Source organism: Pseudochaenichthys georgianus, chromosome 24 (assembly GCF_902827115.2).
Source record: "Pseudochaenichthys georgianus chromosome 24, fPseGeo1.2, whole genome shotgun sequence".
NCBI lineage: Eukaryota > Metazoa > Chordata > Actinopteri > Perciformes > Channichthyidae > Pseudochaenichthys > Pseudochaenichthys georgianus.
The window spans coordinates 5,913,589-5,929,134 of record NC_047526.1 but is presented as its reverse complement, the minus strand read 5'-3'; positions in this window follow the sequence as shown (position 1 = coordinate 5,929,134).

Sequence of the window (15,546 nt, the reverse complement as noted above, 5' to 3'; positions counted from 1 at the left end):
CTTCAATGTTGACCATTTTCTGGATCTTCTCGGGGATTCTTCAAGTCCCGCCAAATTATGGGTGACGTCATTGCGGGCACAGCGCTCCAGCTGCACCGTCCAGGATCCCAGCTTCTGCATGTAAACGCACGACGGCGCACATAGCAGCAAGCTCAGACAGCGATGACAGTTTAATTTTGAACGTGTCTGAGAGCTCATATGAGGCTGAAGGATCGGTTTATGTTGTATCTGTTAGAAGTTTAGGAATGAGGTGCGTCAATATGGGCGATCATACGGTCATGTAGCCAGTGGTGGAATGGGAGTAAAAATCATCTCGGGACTCTCGACCGGCCCACTTCGGTACCGCTAGTAAAATGTCAACGGGGGGAGCGGGGATGTCAGGGGCGGCGGGTGCTGTAGATAGTAAATGTAAATATGTAAATATTTGTGTCACTGCATCCTGGTAAAATACAAATATAATGTCTGTGTCTTTGACATTAGCGCTGCTAGCCACCTGTGCCCTGTACTACGAAGCCAGTTCAACAGACCCTGGATATGTTTGAGTAACAAACAAACTAACAACAACAAACTAACAAACGAGATCTCGCTAAGCGGTCCTACGACGCTGGTTATCAACTCGGTAAATCAAGCCAGGGTTTCTCTCACCAGCTGAGAGCGCGTTCACGTCTAAGACACGAGTGGATCTGACTTTAATTACATTTGACTCGAGTGTTTCGTCAACATAATGTGTTGCTTAAAATAATACTTCTGCATACAGTATGTGACACTGTAAGAGTGTAAGTGTTGCACGGCCAGATACGGCTCAGCTGACTCAGATAAGGAAATATATTATATATTATGATATTATATGATCGATGATCTGATTGATGATGTGATATGAATGATAAGTGCGACACGTCGGCGTCTTCTCTGCATACGGCAGTTTAAACTGTATTTCCTTTATCCTGTAATATGATTTGAAGGATGTAAACTCCGCACACTGAGTTCGTTGATCTCTTTTTTATAGACGCCGGAGGCGGGCAGCGTCAGGTAAAAAAAGTTATGTTGCCTTCCCAAACCTGAGCCTCACGCGCCGCCTATGGGGGATGTGCTAGTGACTTATCCGACCGGCCCACTTCGGTACCGACCCATCGGGATTCGTCCCGATGGCCAGTCCGCCACTGCACCCAGCCCACGTAAACTGTTAACGGGGGGAGCCTCGCTGCGGGGAAACGGTGGACCTCGTGTCCCGATCGGAGTGGGAATAATAATAATCCGTGCATTTTATCCATTAATTTCCCCAACATTGTGGTAAAAAAACACACACATTTAATCCATGTTGGTGTACTACAACTACAAAAAGCATCGGTTTGTTTTCTCATCAGGAAATGCAGACCGGCTCAAACAAACGATTTTTAATCATCATTCTCACGATCATTTAATCTATCATATGTTCGCCGAATTGACATGAAAGCACTAATAAATGTAGTTTCATCCACTTGAGTTTACAACTACAAAAATAATCGATTTGTTTTTATATCACATCCTACAGGAGGAAATTCAGTAGCTCTCACTACCGATTTTTAATCCTAATGTAATCATCATCTTCACCACGATCATTTATGTTTATGTCGCCGAATTGACATGAAAGCACTGACAAATATGAATATACTGTCAACTTCATTAAAACGTTATTAACGTGCCTAAACTCAGTAATTCACAATTTCTACGCATGACAACACACTTTGTCCGTGTTTGGCTCTCTCGCCGCACAGTGAAGCGTTCCCGCATTGACGTCACTTCCGGCTTCCCCCAAAACTTCAAAATGAGTCGAAGGAATTTCCCCACGATGTTCGAAATTATTGATATTTAACGGAACGGTATCGCTTTTTCTTTTTTAAACTGACGGTTCGAGATGACTAGTAGCCCAATATTTCATTGCACAACAGTTGTTGGGAGGCTGACACGGGCTCTTTAATATCGTCTAAGACTTTCAGACCGGCAGTCACAGTACTGTGCTTTGATCTGAATCCAGATTGCATAGGGTTAAGGATGTTGTGTGAATTTAAAAAAAGTTTTAGCTGAGTAGAAACTAGGGACTCAAGAATCTTGGATAACGCAGAAAGATTTGAGATAGGACGATAGTTATTTAACTCCGTGGGATCACCAGCTTTCAAGAGGGGCGATACCAGAGCTTGCTTCCACACAGCTGGCAGTGTGTGAGTGGACAGGGAGAGATTACAAATATCAGTTACTGGTTGTGCTATAATCTGAGCTGCAATTTTTAAAAAGAAAAAAAGGCCTTTCTTGTCAATAAGAACCCAACGCCTTTAATATTGGTAGAGAATTGAAGGTATTTGAATGTAGAAAATCAAAACTAAGAGTGAGTCCAACACTTAAAGGTGGGGTAGGTAAGTTTGAGAAACCGGCTCGAGATACACTTTTTGTTGTATTCCATGGAATGCTCTGAACATCCCGATAGCAATGAATATCTGAAGTGCTTTGACAAAAAAGCGCACTCAAGCTGGTTTCTCCAAAATTACCTACCCCACCATTAAGAACATGCACAATTCCCTTTTATTGACAGAGTGACCTCTCGGATATTTAATCCAGTTTTTAAAGTTTTAAATTTCCATGAACACGCTTTCTAATTAGTTTCAATCAGACCAGAGGCCAGCAAATAAATACGCACAGACATTTTCCGATTCATAAAACACTGTGTACCGGCGCAGGACTTGCGTACGGCACATCCTACGCCGGTTTCCCTTTATAAATCACAATCAACTCGACATGCGGCGCAGCTTTTGCGGACTTCCCGTCACATATTTGCCTCAACCCTGTCTCCTAAAAATTACGTTCCCACAGAACTAAACTGCATTCTCAATTACGTTTAGCTAGAAACGTATTTTCTCCCACGTTACGTTTGTTATGAACGTATCTCAAATACGTTTATTTTCTACATATCTTCTAGAAACGTATTTTCTCCCACGTTACGTTTGTTATGAACGTATCTTAAATACGTTTATTTTCTACATATCTTTGCCATTTATTGTCTTGTTTGTAATGATGATAATAGTCATTTATAAATATCATTTTAGAGCACACATTTGAAATCGAGAATCGGGCTCGATATATGGTTAAATTAAAATCAGTAGGCGAGGCTGTAATTTCGCCAGCAGTTACTCTCATGAGCGAGGCAGAACATAATAGTTTGATCATACCAAAAAGCTGCTGCGTCGTTCATTGCACCTCAAACATTAAAACAAATCCAGAGTTACGTGTTTCTGTACTTCCTCTAAGAAGAAAGGACAGTAAAAGAAGATCTCTGTGGCTTCAGGCTTGATCGCCGTTCAAATGACAGCGTTCGTTTCCCCAAAAGTGGGCGGGGCTGTAAAGTGAAGTAGATTTTACTCTCATCTATTATTCAAAACCATTCTATTTATTCTAACGTAAATTACATGCCAGTGTTTTGTCTTTTTATTTATTTGTTTTTATTTTAAATCGTATAATGTCAGACTTTTTTTCCGTCTGTGAGGAAAAGAAATGGGGCTCAGAGCCTCAAAATACTGAAATCTGTATTTTTTTAAATCTTTTCCTTCTAATTTATTATTCTTTTCTAAATAACACACTGTTATTTACTCAACAATAACACACAAGTATCCTTGTTTTTATTTATTCATTTAATTCTATAATCTTGGGCTTTTTAGCCGTAAATAAAGTCACCAGAAACAGACGGGACATTTTGAGAGATACACACCACAAACCCACTAAACTGATTACCCAAGATCCTAAGCTTGAAGCTTGTTGATTGGATGTTTTAGCCGCAATGCACGCTGGGATATGGTGTTTATAAGATATGATATCCGACAACGAAAAATAAAATAATACCTAATTCAGAGTATGCTTGCTTTTCTCTTTGGAAGTCATCACATAACGGCATTGTAATACACGGTTCGGCTGCATTAAATATTACAGATCTGCCGTAGTTCTTTATTTATAGAGCCATGATGAGAGAGACAAACAGGAGAACTGCTGCCAAAACTGAATACTTGACGTGGATCATAAATATATCAACAATTAAACAACATCTTCAATTTATTTTCACAAAATACGTCTCCTTGCAGTATCAATAGTAATTCGGCTGACTTTTATATTTGATCCAATTGGTATATAGGTTATATTTACACCATAACGGTGCACAGCTGATAGAAAAGGACTTGTAGTTTTTAAAGATATTACTGATTTTCTTTGAATATCAGAATGTAAATACTGAGTTGAGAGAATAGTCAGGGGATTTGAGTGATGGGAGACACATCTATGGAATCACAATTTCAATAGCTTACCATTAAATGACGTATAGCCTATGCCTTTCTGTCTGTGATGTTCTACAAATCAGATATTAATGTGTAGAAGTAAAACAAGAGAAATAGTATAGCAATATCCTGTAAAATTATGTAAAAACATGAATAAAACCACACATCTTCAGATGTTATACATAAGTGTCTACACTAATAATACAAAGTTATTATTAATATGCTGTGTGTACCTTGTGTGCACGGCCTAGTGGTTAAAGCATGTTATTGAATTATTTTTGTTGAATAATCTTATTTGATTAAAACAATATTAAGAGTACATACTTTCATAGAGGGAAAGTAGAAGGTCAATGATAGAAATATAGAATATAAAAAGTCAAGAAGATACTAAGTGATCTCTACAATAAAACAGTTTAGTGCCGGATGTACAAAGATATTAATAGGAGGATGTGCAAAACAGAAAAACGAATTAACCTTTATTAACACATTAAAGAGGTTAAGGTCTTCTTTCAAGAAAAAATCTTAGGGGGTATCTATCTACAGATAAATATTAAGCCTGACAAAGTACTTAACGTCTAAAATATTGCTTTCCTGCAATGTTAACTATGTTGAAGCACTTATTTTAACTGATATTATACACATTAATTATACTCTTATGTATGTAGATAGAATAAGAAATGTGCAGAATATGACAGTTTAATGGTGGAGGTATACAGTACACACATATTGATAGATGTCTTGTAATGCGCTGTTGAGGAACCTGCGACCCAAGTTGTGTATAAGATCAATACACCTTAGAAAATCTTGAAATCTTGAAAGGGATGTGCAAAATAGCCATTATACAGTTTTTAATTAACTATTAGTAGAGAATAACGAGTAATGCATATACTTTATAAAGATCTGCAGATAAATGTTTAGTCTTCTCAAGCACCAACTATCAAATATCTCTCCTGATTGTTGCCACTTGACAATCACCTACCCTGAATTTTACTCAGGTGTAACTAAAGTCTGCTTTAAGGGTTGTTTATATTCCACATCATTAATCAGAATCTGCAAAGTAACTAAACTAAATGTAGTGAAGTAAAAATACCAGGTTAACCTCTGAATTGTAGTGGAGTAGAATTACAAAGTAACAATGAGCTGTCGTGTGGGTATATTATATTAATGCCGCCCATTATGGATACAAGCGATTTTCACCCATTTAGTAATTACATGTTTTAAATGTGTACACAACAATGTGTTTCCTATCGCCTAAACCTCCAGGGCTGTACACAGTTTAATACTGTCAACTTCTAAATTTGGGAAACACGTCTTTTAAAACTACAATTCCCAGTAGAGACGTGCCATAGAGAACATGTTGCGAAACACAATAGCCAGCATGTGTAGTTCTGGTGGGGCGTTCGAGTCCAGTTTTGAATAGTCTGCCGTGGTTTCGTTCCATTTCAAAGAGCTTGACGCTCGGCGTAACCTTGGCGCAACATCACGGGGTTTGTCAACGGGACTGTAGTCCCAAACGATAGCTGGGGATTATGGGTAGTGTAGTGTCTTCGGCCATCCTAAATCTCGAAATGTCCCGTCTGTTTCTGGTGACTTTATTTACGGCTAAAAAGCCCAAGATTATAGAATTAAACGAATAAATAAAAACAAGGATAATTGTGTGTTATTTAGAAAAGAATAACAAATTAGAAGGAAGAGATTTTAAAAAATACAGATTTCAGTATTTTGAATCTCAAAACCCCATTTATTTTCCTCAAAGACGACAAGAAAAGTCCGACATTATACGATTTAAAATAAAAACAAATAAATAAAAAGATAAAACACTGGCATGTAATTTACGTTAGAATAAATAGAATGGTTTTGAATAATAGATGAGAGTAAAATCTACTTCACTTTACAGCCCCGCCCACTTTTGGGGAAACCAACGCTGTCATTTGAACGGCGATCAAGCCTGAAGCCACAGAGCTCTTCTGTTACTGTCCTTTCTTCTTAGAGGAAGTACAGAAACACGTAACTCTGGATTTGTTTTAATGTTTGAGGTGCAATAAACGACACAGCAGCTTCTTGGCATGATTAAACTATTATGTTCTGCCTCGCTCATGAGAGTAACAGCTGGCGAAATTACAGCCTCTCCTACTGATTTTAATTTAACCATATATCGAGCCCGATTCTCGATTTCAAATGTGTGCTCTAAAATGATATTTATAAATAACTATTATCATTATTACAAACAAGACAATAAATGGCAAAGATATGTAGAAAATAAACGTATTTAAGATACGTTCATAACTAACGTAACGTGGAAGAAAATATGCTTCGAGAAGATATGTAGAAAATAAACGTATTTGAAATACGTTCATAACAAACGTAACGTGGGAGAAAATACGTTTCTAGCTAAACGTAATTGAGAATGCAGTTTAGTTCTGTGGGAACGTAATTTTTAGGAGACAGGGTTGATTTGCCTATACATAGTCATTGAGATGCCCATAATGAATATTCATCAAACCGATTTCAGATAAAACGAGCATGGCAAAGACCGAAAAAAGAGGCAAGAAAAGAAACTTCACAAATGTTGAAGTTGAAATTCTTGTCGGAGAAGTAGAGACAAGGCAAAACATTTAGTTTGGTGGGCACAGTATTGGCGTAACAAATGTGGCAGATGCTGTCAACTCTGCATCAGCACAGGGTCGCACTGTCGCTGAAATAAAAAAGAAGTGGTCAGATGTAAAAGTGGAGGCCAAAAAACACCTCACACAGGCAGAGTGTGTGTGCCACGGGAGGGAGAAAGGGGGCACCGGAGCTCAACCCCATGGATGAAAAGCTGGCCGGTATACTCGGTGAATCCCTCCTGAGTGGAGTGGTGACGGAAGCAGAGGGGGACACCGATGTTCAGGGTGCACCGGATGAACCAGGTAGCCACATTTATATACCCTTGTTTGAAAAGAGAGTAAACCAAATGCATTAAAGTTGTGTGATATCTGCTGGTATGTAAAGAAAACAATAAGTCTATTTATAAAAACAAATCATAACTTTATGAACAAAATCATTTTCATTTAGATGCTGCTTGTTCCAGCGGGGTAAGGGAACCATCTACCGAGGAACCATCTACCGAGGAACCTCGTGCGTCGAGCCCCGGCGTCTCCACTGTACCTCCTGCGTCGAGCCCCGGCGTCTCCGCTGCACCTCCTGCGTCGAGCCCCGGCGTCTCCGCTGCACCTCCTGCGTCGAGCCCCGGCGTCTCCACTGCACCTTCTGCGTCGAGCCCCGGCGTCTCCACTGCACCTCCTGCGTCGAGCCCCGGCGTCTCCACGGCACCTCCTGCGCAGCCCTCCAGCAGCGGCCATGTCCTCACGGAGGCAGTCCTGCAGATGCAGAGGGAAACCATTTCTGCTATACACAAGGTTGCAAGAGAGCTTGGACAACTTCGTAATGTGTTGGCTGACATAAGCACTTCTTTAAAAGAATTGGCTAATAAATAAGTTGTTTCCATACCTTGTTTTGTCTGTTTTACAAGACATCCAGACGCTGATGCCTGGGGAAGGGGGTCGGGCTTTTCTTGGGCACAAGCAGCCTCAGGGGGTAACGGCACATTGTTCAGCAGTGCCATTGTGAAGTACAGCACACACACCCTCACAATTTGGCACACCTTGTCGGGCTTGTAGGATAGTTTGCCTCCTGTGGTATCGAGGCAGCGCCATTTGCCCTTTCGCAGCCCTTTCGCAGCCCTTTAGTGCGCTCTACCACAGCTCGTGCCTGGATGTGATATGCAGGAATCCTGAAGTCAAATGTAATACCTTACAAGACCTTTTTTAAGACCCTTTCCATACATTTTAAGACCTCATCGCCACTTAGAGTGTTAACCGGTTACATTGGCGACACACTTTACCTCACATTTACTATATACAGTATTGATTGTCCTTCCTCCTTATCTTCCAACCATTTGGACTCAAACTTGCATTTCCCCATAACGATGTTTAAAAAGTCGTTTGACATAGGTTTATCGGGACAACACACATTAAAATCCCCAACAATAAGAACACAATCATATTTTGGCACAATTTCAGCCAATAAATCATTTAGAAATCCCTTATTGTATTTGGGAGGTCGATAGACCACAGCACACAGCACTGTACAGTATGAGAGCGACCAAGCGCGAACACGCTCAGTCAGAGGCGCGGGAAGGTATTTTGAGTGGGGGTGCTGAGGTGCTGGACTCCAGTGAACACTATTACGGGCACTATAGAGCACGCACAAAAGCAATCCCCACACGCAAACACACAGTACACCCGCGACTGTTACAATGAAGGCTCGATAATCAGCTCACGGCATATAGGCAGGGGTAAAGTGCTATCTTTTACGAGTGGGGAGCGAACCTCACCTCCTCTAGGGGGGTCCGGGGGGATGCTCCCCAGGGAAGGTTTTTTTTTAAATATTGAAGTTAAAAGCATCAATCTGGTGCACTTTGAGAGCAACATTAAGAGATCTATGGATACCTCTCTCAACACCCAGATGAAACGGAACTGGAAGCAGATGTTCTTTTTAGTGCTGTCAAAATTATCGCGTTAACGGCGGTAATTAATTTTTTGAATTAATTGCGTTAAAATATTTAACGCATTTAACGCATGTGCAAAATGGCCCGCCCCATACGTGCCACCAGTGGCAGCGCCAGGGTATGGCTGGGGTAGGCTACACCCATACCAAGAAATTGCTTAGCCCCACCATGAAAAATGATGTTAAAGTAAGCAAAATAAAGTCTGCCAACTCGCGCGGAGTAAATTGCACAGACAGCAGTTAGTAAGATTGATTTCAGTAGCCACGGTTTTGAAAACTTTTGTCACGTAGTGATCGTCATCTCAATAGAACATCTTTGATAACGGCGTGGTGTTGTTGCAGGAAGTCCCGACGGAGAATACTCTTGCTGTAGTACAGGGCAGAGCCATATAATAGTAATAATATGGCTCTGGTACAGGGGTGCACATAACTGGTACGCAGGTTATGTGCGTAATCTGAAATGCGTACCGTCACTTGTGTCACAAAGCGCATTTGCGTACCGACGTACTTGTGAAGCTTTTCCAGAAGGCGGTTAGATCACCGGACGACAGAGTCGGTCTCCGTGTGCACAGACAGGGCTGCTGTTAACGTCGGTCTGTACAACGGAACTGTGCCAAAACTACGCCAACCGGCTGCGGAGGGAGACTCCCCCCTTCACTGGAGAACTGCGCTAAAACAGCTGATCACAACGTTCACACTCTGTGGTCACGAAGTACTCCACTAGCCCCCCCCCCCTCTGTCGACTTTCCTGAAGTACTCCCCCGTTGATAGAAATCAACACGTAATGAATTAAGACCCCACGGTTTGATGATTGATAGGTGTGTGGGCTATCTTTCATTTTGACATGCAGAAAAATGTTATAATAAACATAAGCCGCGTTCACACTGCGGTACTTTTCCCACAAAGGTTCATGCGAACTTAGTTCATGATCGCGTTCACACCAAAAAGAGCCGGTACTAAAAGTAGTTCATGCAAACCTTTTTACCCCCTCGAAAGTCCCTGCTAGAAAGCAGGGACTTTCGAGCGGCTCTTTTTTGAGAAAAGAGCTATATTCCTGATTGGCTGGGCGAATTGCAAACCACGCCCCGTAAAACTCCCAAAAAGTTTTGTGAAGCCGCCATTTTATTATCCTCGCATTAGCAGCATTAGCATTAGCATTAGCCCAGCGCAGAAACGCAGAGAGACTAACTTATGGCAACACAAAATAAAACATGGGAGCGGTGGAGATGAGGAGGTGTCGGCGTTCTGGCGATTTACTCGGAAGGCTTCAGTAGAAGCTGCTGGGACTCCCAGCAGCTTCTACTAAAGCCAGTCCCCAGCTCCGGGGACTTCCGGCCGGGGACTTTGGGCGGCAGTATACGCCGTGAAGTGGTTTGCGGCCTGCCAGTAAACCCAAAGCAGAAGAAGAAGAAGTGACGTCAGCGGCTTCATTTGCCTAATCCACCCCCAGGGACTTTTTCTGGTGTGAACGCGATCTGTACTTAGTTCATGCGAACTAAAGAGTTCGCATGAACTAAATTCGCATGAACCTTTGTGGGAAAAGTACCGCAGTGTGAACGCGGCTATAGATACTGTATGTTAAATGGATATATCCGCCTTCTTTCATTTATCTTTCCATTCCCACAACAATATACATAAATAAATGGCATATTTTGGACATAGTTCGAATGGTGATTAATCATGATTAATTAATTTTTAAACTGTGATTAATCTGATTAAAAATTGTAATCGTTTGACAGCCCTAATAATTAGACATTATAGATGTCTCTGCAATGTGGCCTCTTGTCTTCCTTGTATTATTTTTCATATCCATTAGATGGAGATCGGTAGAGCACTGATATTCAGGATCTAGTCATCTTGAAAAGTCTGAATCTGGATCAGGGTGATCCTGTCCTGAATTGCTTTGAAATACTGGGACAACATTTGGCCGAGTTGTGCGAACCTGGATCACAAAAAAATGGGAATTCAAAATCTGATCGGATCTGATTGAGATTAAAAGTTTTGAACTAATGGGCCCTGCTGGCTATACAATTATAATATTATAGTATACTGTAACATTTTCCACCTTTTAATGAGTGATAATTCAGTATAAAATAAAAGTATTTCCATCTTATAGATCTTTATACTTTTCTAAATAACTTAATCTCACAGATAAATATTGATATTTTACAGTGTTGTCTTTTATTATTATTATGTGTGTCCATGCAGCATTAGTGATGTGTAGTCATTGTCTTTGACCACACAGGGGCAGCAGTGATCTATACAATGTGGACAGTGTATTGTGGATGTCCAAATGTTCTCCAAACAGAATCAAACAATATAACCTCTTCATCAGTCTGCTGCAGTTCCACACATCACAACACGTCTGCAGGTCTTTGGGGGACACAGGATTGATAAGATAATGCAGAGAAAGACAACAAACGATGTTAAACTGTAGCAAAGATTAAACTATCCTTCACTTCAGGGTCTGTTTCTGCTGTCATCAGCTCTTCAGCACTCCTTCGCAGACTTTTATTTTACACTGAAGGCAGGACAGTTTTATTTATAACTGTTGGGGAAATATTTTCCAAGGCCCATAACTTTGACCCAGGATATCAGTTCAAACTGTCCTGACTGAGCACAGGCACCTGTAACCTTGGCTGCTGGGCTCTCAGTGTGTCTCCCTGTTCCTGCCTGTTGGCGTCAGCTGATAGAGGTGTATGATTTTATCTTGTTAGGCACAATGTTGATTATTCTCTCAGAACTAGCTAAATACACGGGTCTGGGGTAGAGTTCTTCAGAATTGATTGTGGCATCTCAACCGTGTGGTCAGATTGTTGCCTGTGACTTGTCTTGTGAATTCTCTGGCCGAAGCTCCAAATAAACCGTCAGTGTTTGCCATCAAAGCTCCAGCTCTCCATCGTGTCTCTCTTTGAGTCCTGACTCCAATTGCTTCAGAAGTTTCCCCCACAATAACCTAATATCCTATCTGTTGTAATGTGTGGTGCAGGTGATTCAAGACACTTGAACTGGCCAACCATGCTGTAAAGCAGTGACCATCAACCGGCAGCCACATCCGGCCCGCCACACATTCTCATCCGACCCGCACGACGGGGGTGACTGTGGGGTTGCAGCGATACCTCTGTTGACATGGTGCACACAGCGGTCGTGGTACTTTATGTTACGTTAGAATGCTAACTTTTGGTGAATTTAGGAGAAATCTACAGACGCAAATAGATAAACTATAGTAAAATAAACACTTAAATGTGTATTTTGTACGTTTTCCTTCCAAAAGCCTGAAAGAAAACATGTTATAGAATCAAAATAGCACAAAATCTCAAAATTGACCAGGACTTGAAAAACGATGTTTTTGCCTGCCGTGTCTCGCCTTAATGTATGATATTACTTAATAATACAATACATTATAATATATGATACGATAATTATATTTGAGTTTTATTCATTTCTTATTACATAGTTTCTCATTATTATTATTTGTATCGCTCATCTTATTTTTGATTTTATTAATCTGTGTGAATCCTTGTTGTCCTGTTTTTCACTCTCACCCTGTTGCTGTTTGAACTACTGAATTTCCCCACGGGGATTAATAAAGGTCCATCTTATCTTATCTTAATGTATACGTTGATTTACTTCAATCTACTCTACTGTGTAAAAACACCCCAACAATATTACAAAAAAATATACTGCATAAAGCAAACTATATACTTTATTTGATCTAAAACATCGATGTTTTTTCATTATAGTAGCTTGTGAAAACCATAACAAATAAGTGATTAAATGCTACAGTATTCAACAAACACAACTGCAGAGCTGCAAACATTGCAAACAGACTAAGTTCTAAAAAGAATCTGAAGAAAAATGCCTACCTATTGTTGGAGTCTACCGGACCAGGTCCGTCCTCCGCGCAGATCGTTTGGATTTGGCCAGAGCGGGGTCGCCGTCCGGATCTGCCGATGACCTGGAGTGGTTAGTGTGTTCGCCCCCCACTCAAACTTTTTTTATATATTTTTAATATACGCAGTCTTCAAAGTAACCAAGCAACCTAAATAAATGTGTAATTTGTCTGTCCAATGACCTTGCTCCCTTTCATGCAGGGGCCCAAAAATTAAAGTGGGCGCAGTTCATCTAGTGGCCAGTAGGAGCAGGCTGCAGAAGGGAGCAATTTCCATAGACCCCCATGTTAAAATGGCCAACTTTACAGCAGAAATAAACATGTTTACATCGTGGTTCAAAAAACCATATTCTCTGTATAGTTAGATTCCCCCTTCATGACTACTGTGTGGGTGGTGAATTTTTTCTCAACTCATCTGTTTAATTAATATTAAGCCTTAAAGCTTTTGCATAAATTAGGGCGTGGTCACTTTGATGGACATGTACATGCCTCACTGTCAGCTAACAGCAACGTGTCCACTCTACTAGGCTACAGCCTACAACCATAGAGGCTACAACATTAGTTAGTTGTAGTTACTGCACTTGACCCTTTAGCCGTGTTCGTGGTGATTGTGCCTTTTAGGGAATATTGTTACAAATATCAGACAATTAAAATGTCGTGCTGTGCGCTTGAATGTACTAACAGAACTTCCAAGAAGTCTAAAATGATAATATTATACATGTTAACCCCGTTCGCAGGTGTTTGTGTGCTTGGTAGCTTAGCTTGCTACTTATTAGCCAGCTAAGGACGTAACCCTTTATACATACATATACATTTTAGTTTATGATTCAGCCTTGGGTAAGACTTCTATAGTCTATGGCTATGACGCCCATAATGCTAAACGGGAGCAAATGTTAATAGGGGACCCAATTATCCCAGTGGTGGCCGCCGGAGCTAACGGAGCCGCAGGGGGCTAGCTCCAGCGGGGTCCCGGAGCTAGCCCCCTGCGGCTCCGTTAGGTCTCAACGTGTGAATGACAAATAAGATGCATTTTCACAGACAAGATGGACACTTGGGGGGAAATATGCTGCATTTTGAATGTCCGATAGTCCACCATTAACACCTTAGTCCTGTCTCGTCTCGTCAACGAAATATACATTTCGTCATAGTTTTCGTTATCAAGAATCTATTTTTTGCTCGTTGACGAAATTAACACTGGCATATTTAAACTGTCGCACTTTCTGTTGTTTCTATTGTGCAATGCCGGTATGAAAGGGTCTGTGCCGGAAATATCAAACATTTAATAAAAGTGAAAAACAATGAACAAGACTTAACGTATTTATCATAATTAATTATATTATTCCGTTTGGATGTAGGATTGTTGACTTTGTTTAGAGCAGTGATCTTCTCTGCAGCAGAGAGCTAAGCGCTGTCAGACCGGACCTAACCCTGAAAAGTATTATTATCTGAAATTAATCATTATGTTATTAATATTAAATACATATAAGTATTTTTACAACTTGTATTTAGAAATACTCTGTTGTAATTATTGATGCATAAATGTGTGCATCCATTCAATGTGGCATCTGCTATAATGGGGTTAAGGCGAGACACCCCAGGTGAATAGGGTAATTTTTTTAACTTAAAGTTATCAGCTAGAAATGTCTCCAGTTAATTACTTACAATAAGGAAATTGTTTTTTGTATTACAAGGTTTCTGAAATAGCATGTTTCAATATGCAAATTATCCATTATCTCATTAAATATGCACATATTTTAACTAGGGCTGTCAAGTTAACGCGTTAATAAAAAAATTAACGCCACTAATTATTTTAACGCGATTAACGCATGTGTATTTTTTTCCTCGGCCGCCCCGTAGTTTCAGAGCGCATCGAGTTTAAAACACCATCTACAAGCTGATGCTGACAGCCCCGCTCCTGCTGCCCGCTTGTGGCAGACCACACTTCCACACTCACCGGCAGGCACCGACTGGCCATCGGGAGGACCGGGAGGGTGTGTGTATGTGTGGCACGAGCGAGCGAGAGAGAGAGACCTTACGTGCATTGTTGTTGTTAGCATCTGGTGCTAGCTAGCTGCGCTAACGGATATAAGGAGCTGTTTAAATGAAAACAGACGAGCGACATTTCGCCACAACTGCGCCGAGCACTTGACTTTATGCAGGAAGCCAGACAGTGGGACATTGTACGAAAAGTCAGCACTCAGCACGGATAGTGCGCACAACATGATTGCAGCGTACAGGCAGCTCCCGTTCAAGCAGCATATGCCTTGAGTTGCACATAGCTCCAATGATCCGATCCAACACACGCACACGCACACACACACACACACACACACACACACACACACACACACACACGTATTGTATTATTGTATGAGAGGTTCCAGGTTGAATTGAGGCGGATATTTGTAATGTTCAGAGGTTGTTGTGTTTAATATTCATGAGAATATTTGTCATTGTTCAAATGATAATAAACATTAGCATAAAGCATATTTGTCCACTCATGTTGATAAGAGTATTAAAAACTTGATTAAAATATTCCTCTAAGGTACATTTAGAACAGATAAAAAATGTGCGATTAATCGCGATTAAATATTTTAATCGACTGACAGCCCTAATTTTAACACATTTCAGGAATCGAAATCTGAACTTTGGATAAAGCCAGGTTCAAAATTCTCGTTTCATTTTGTAGTCATATTAGTATCTAAGTAAGTCTAAGTAATACTGCTTTTACAGAAGGAATATTGGATATCTCTTTTTATCACTCCATAAATCAGAAAATACTGTCAACAGCCCTCAAATATTAATTTTCGCCAT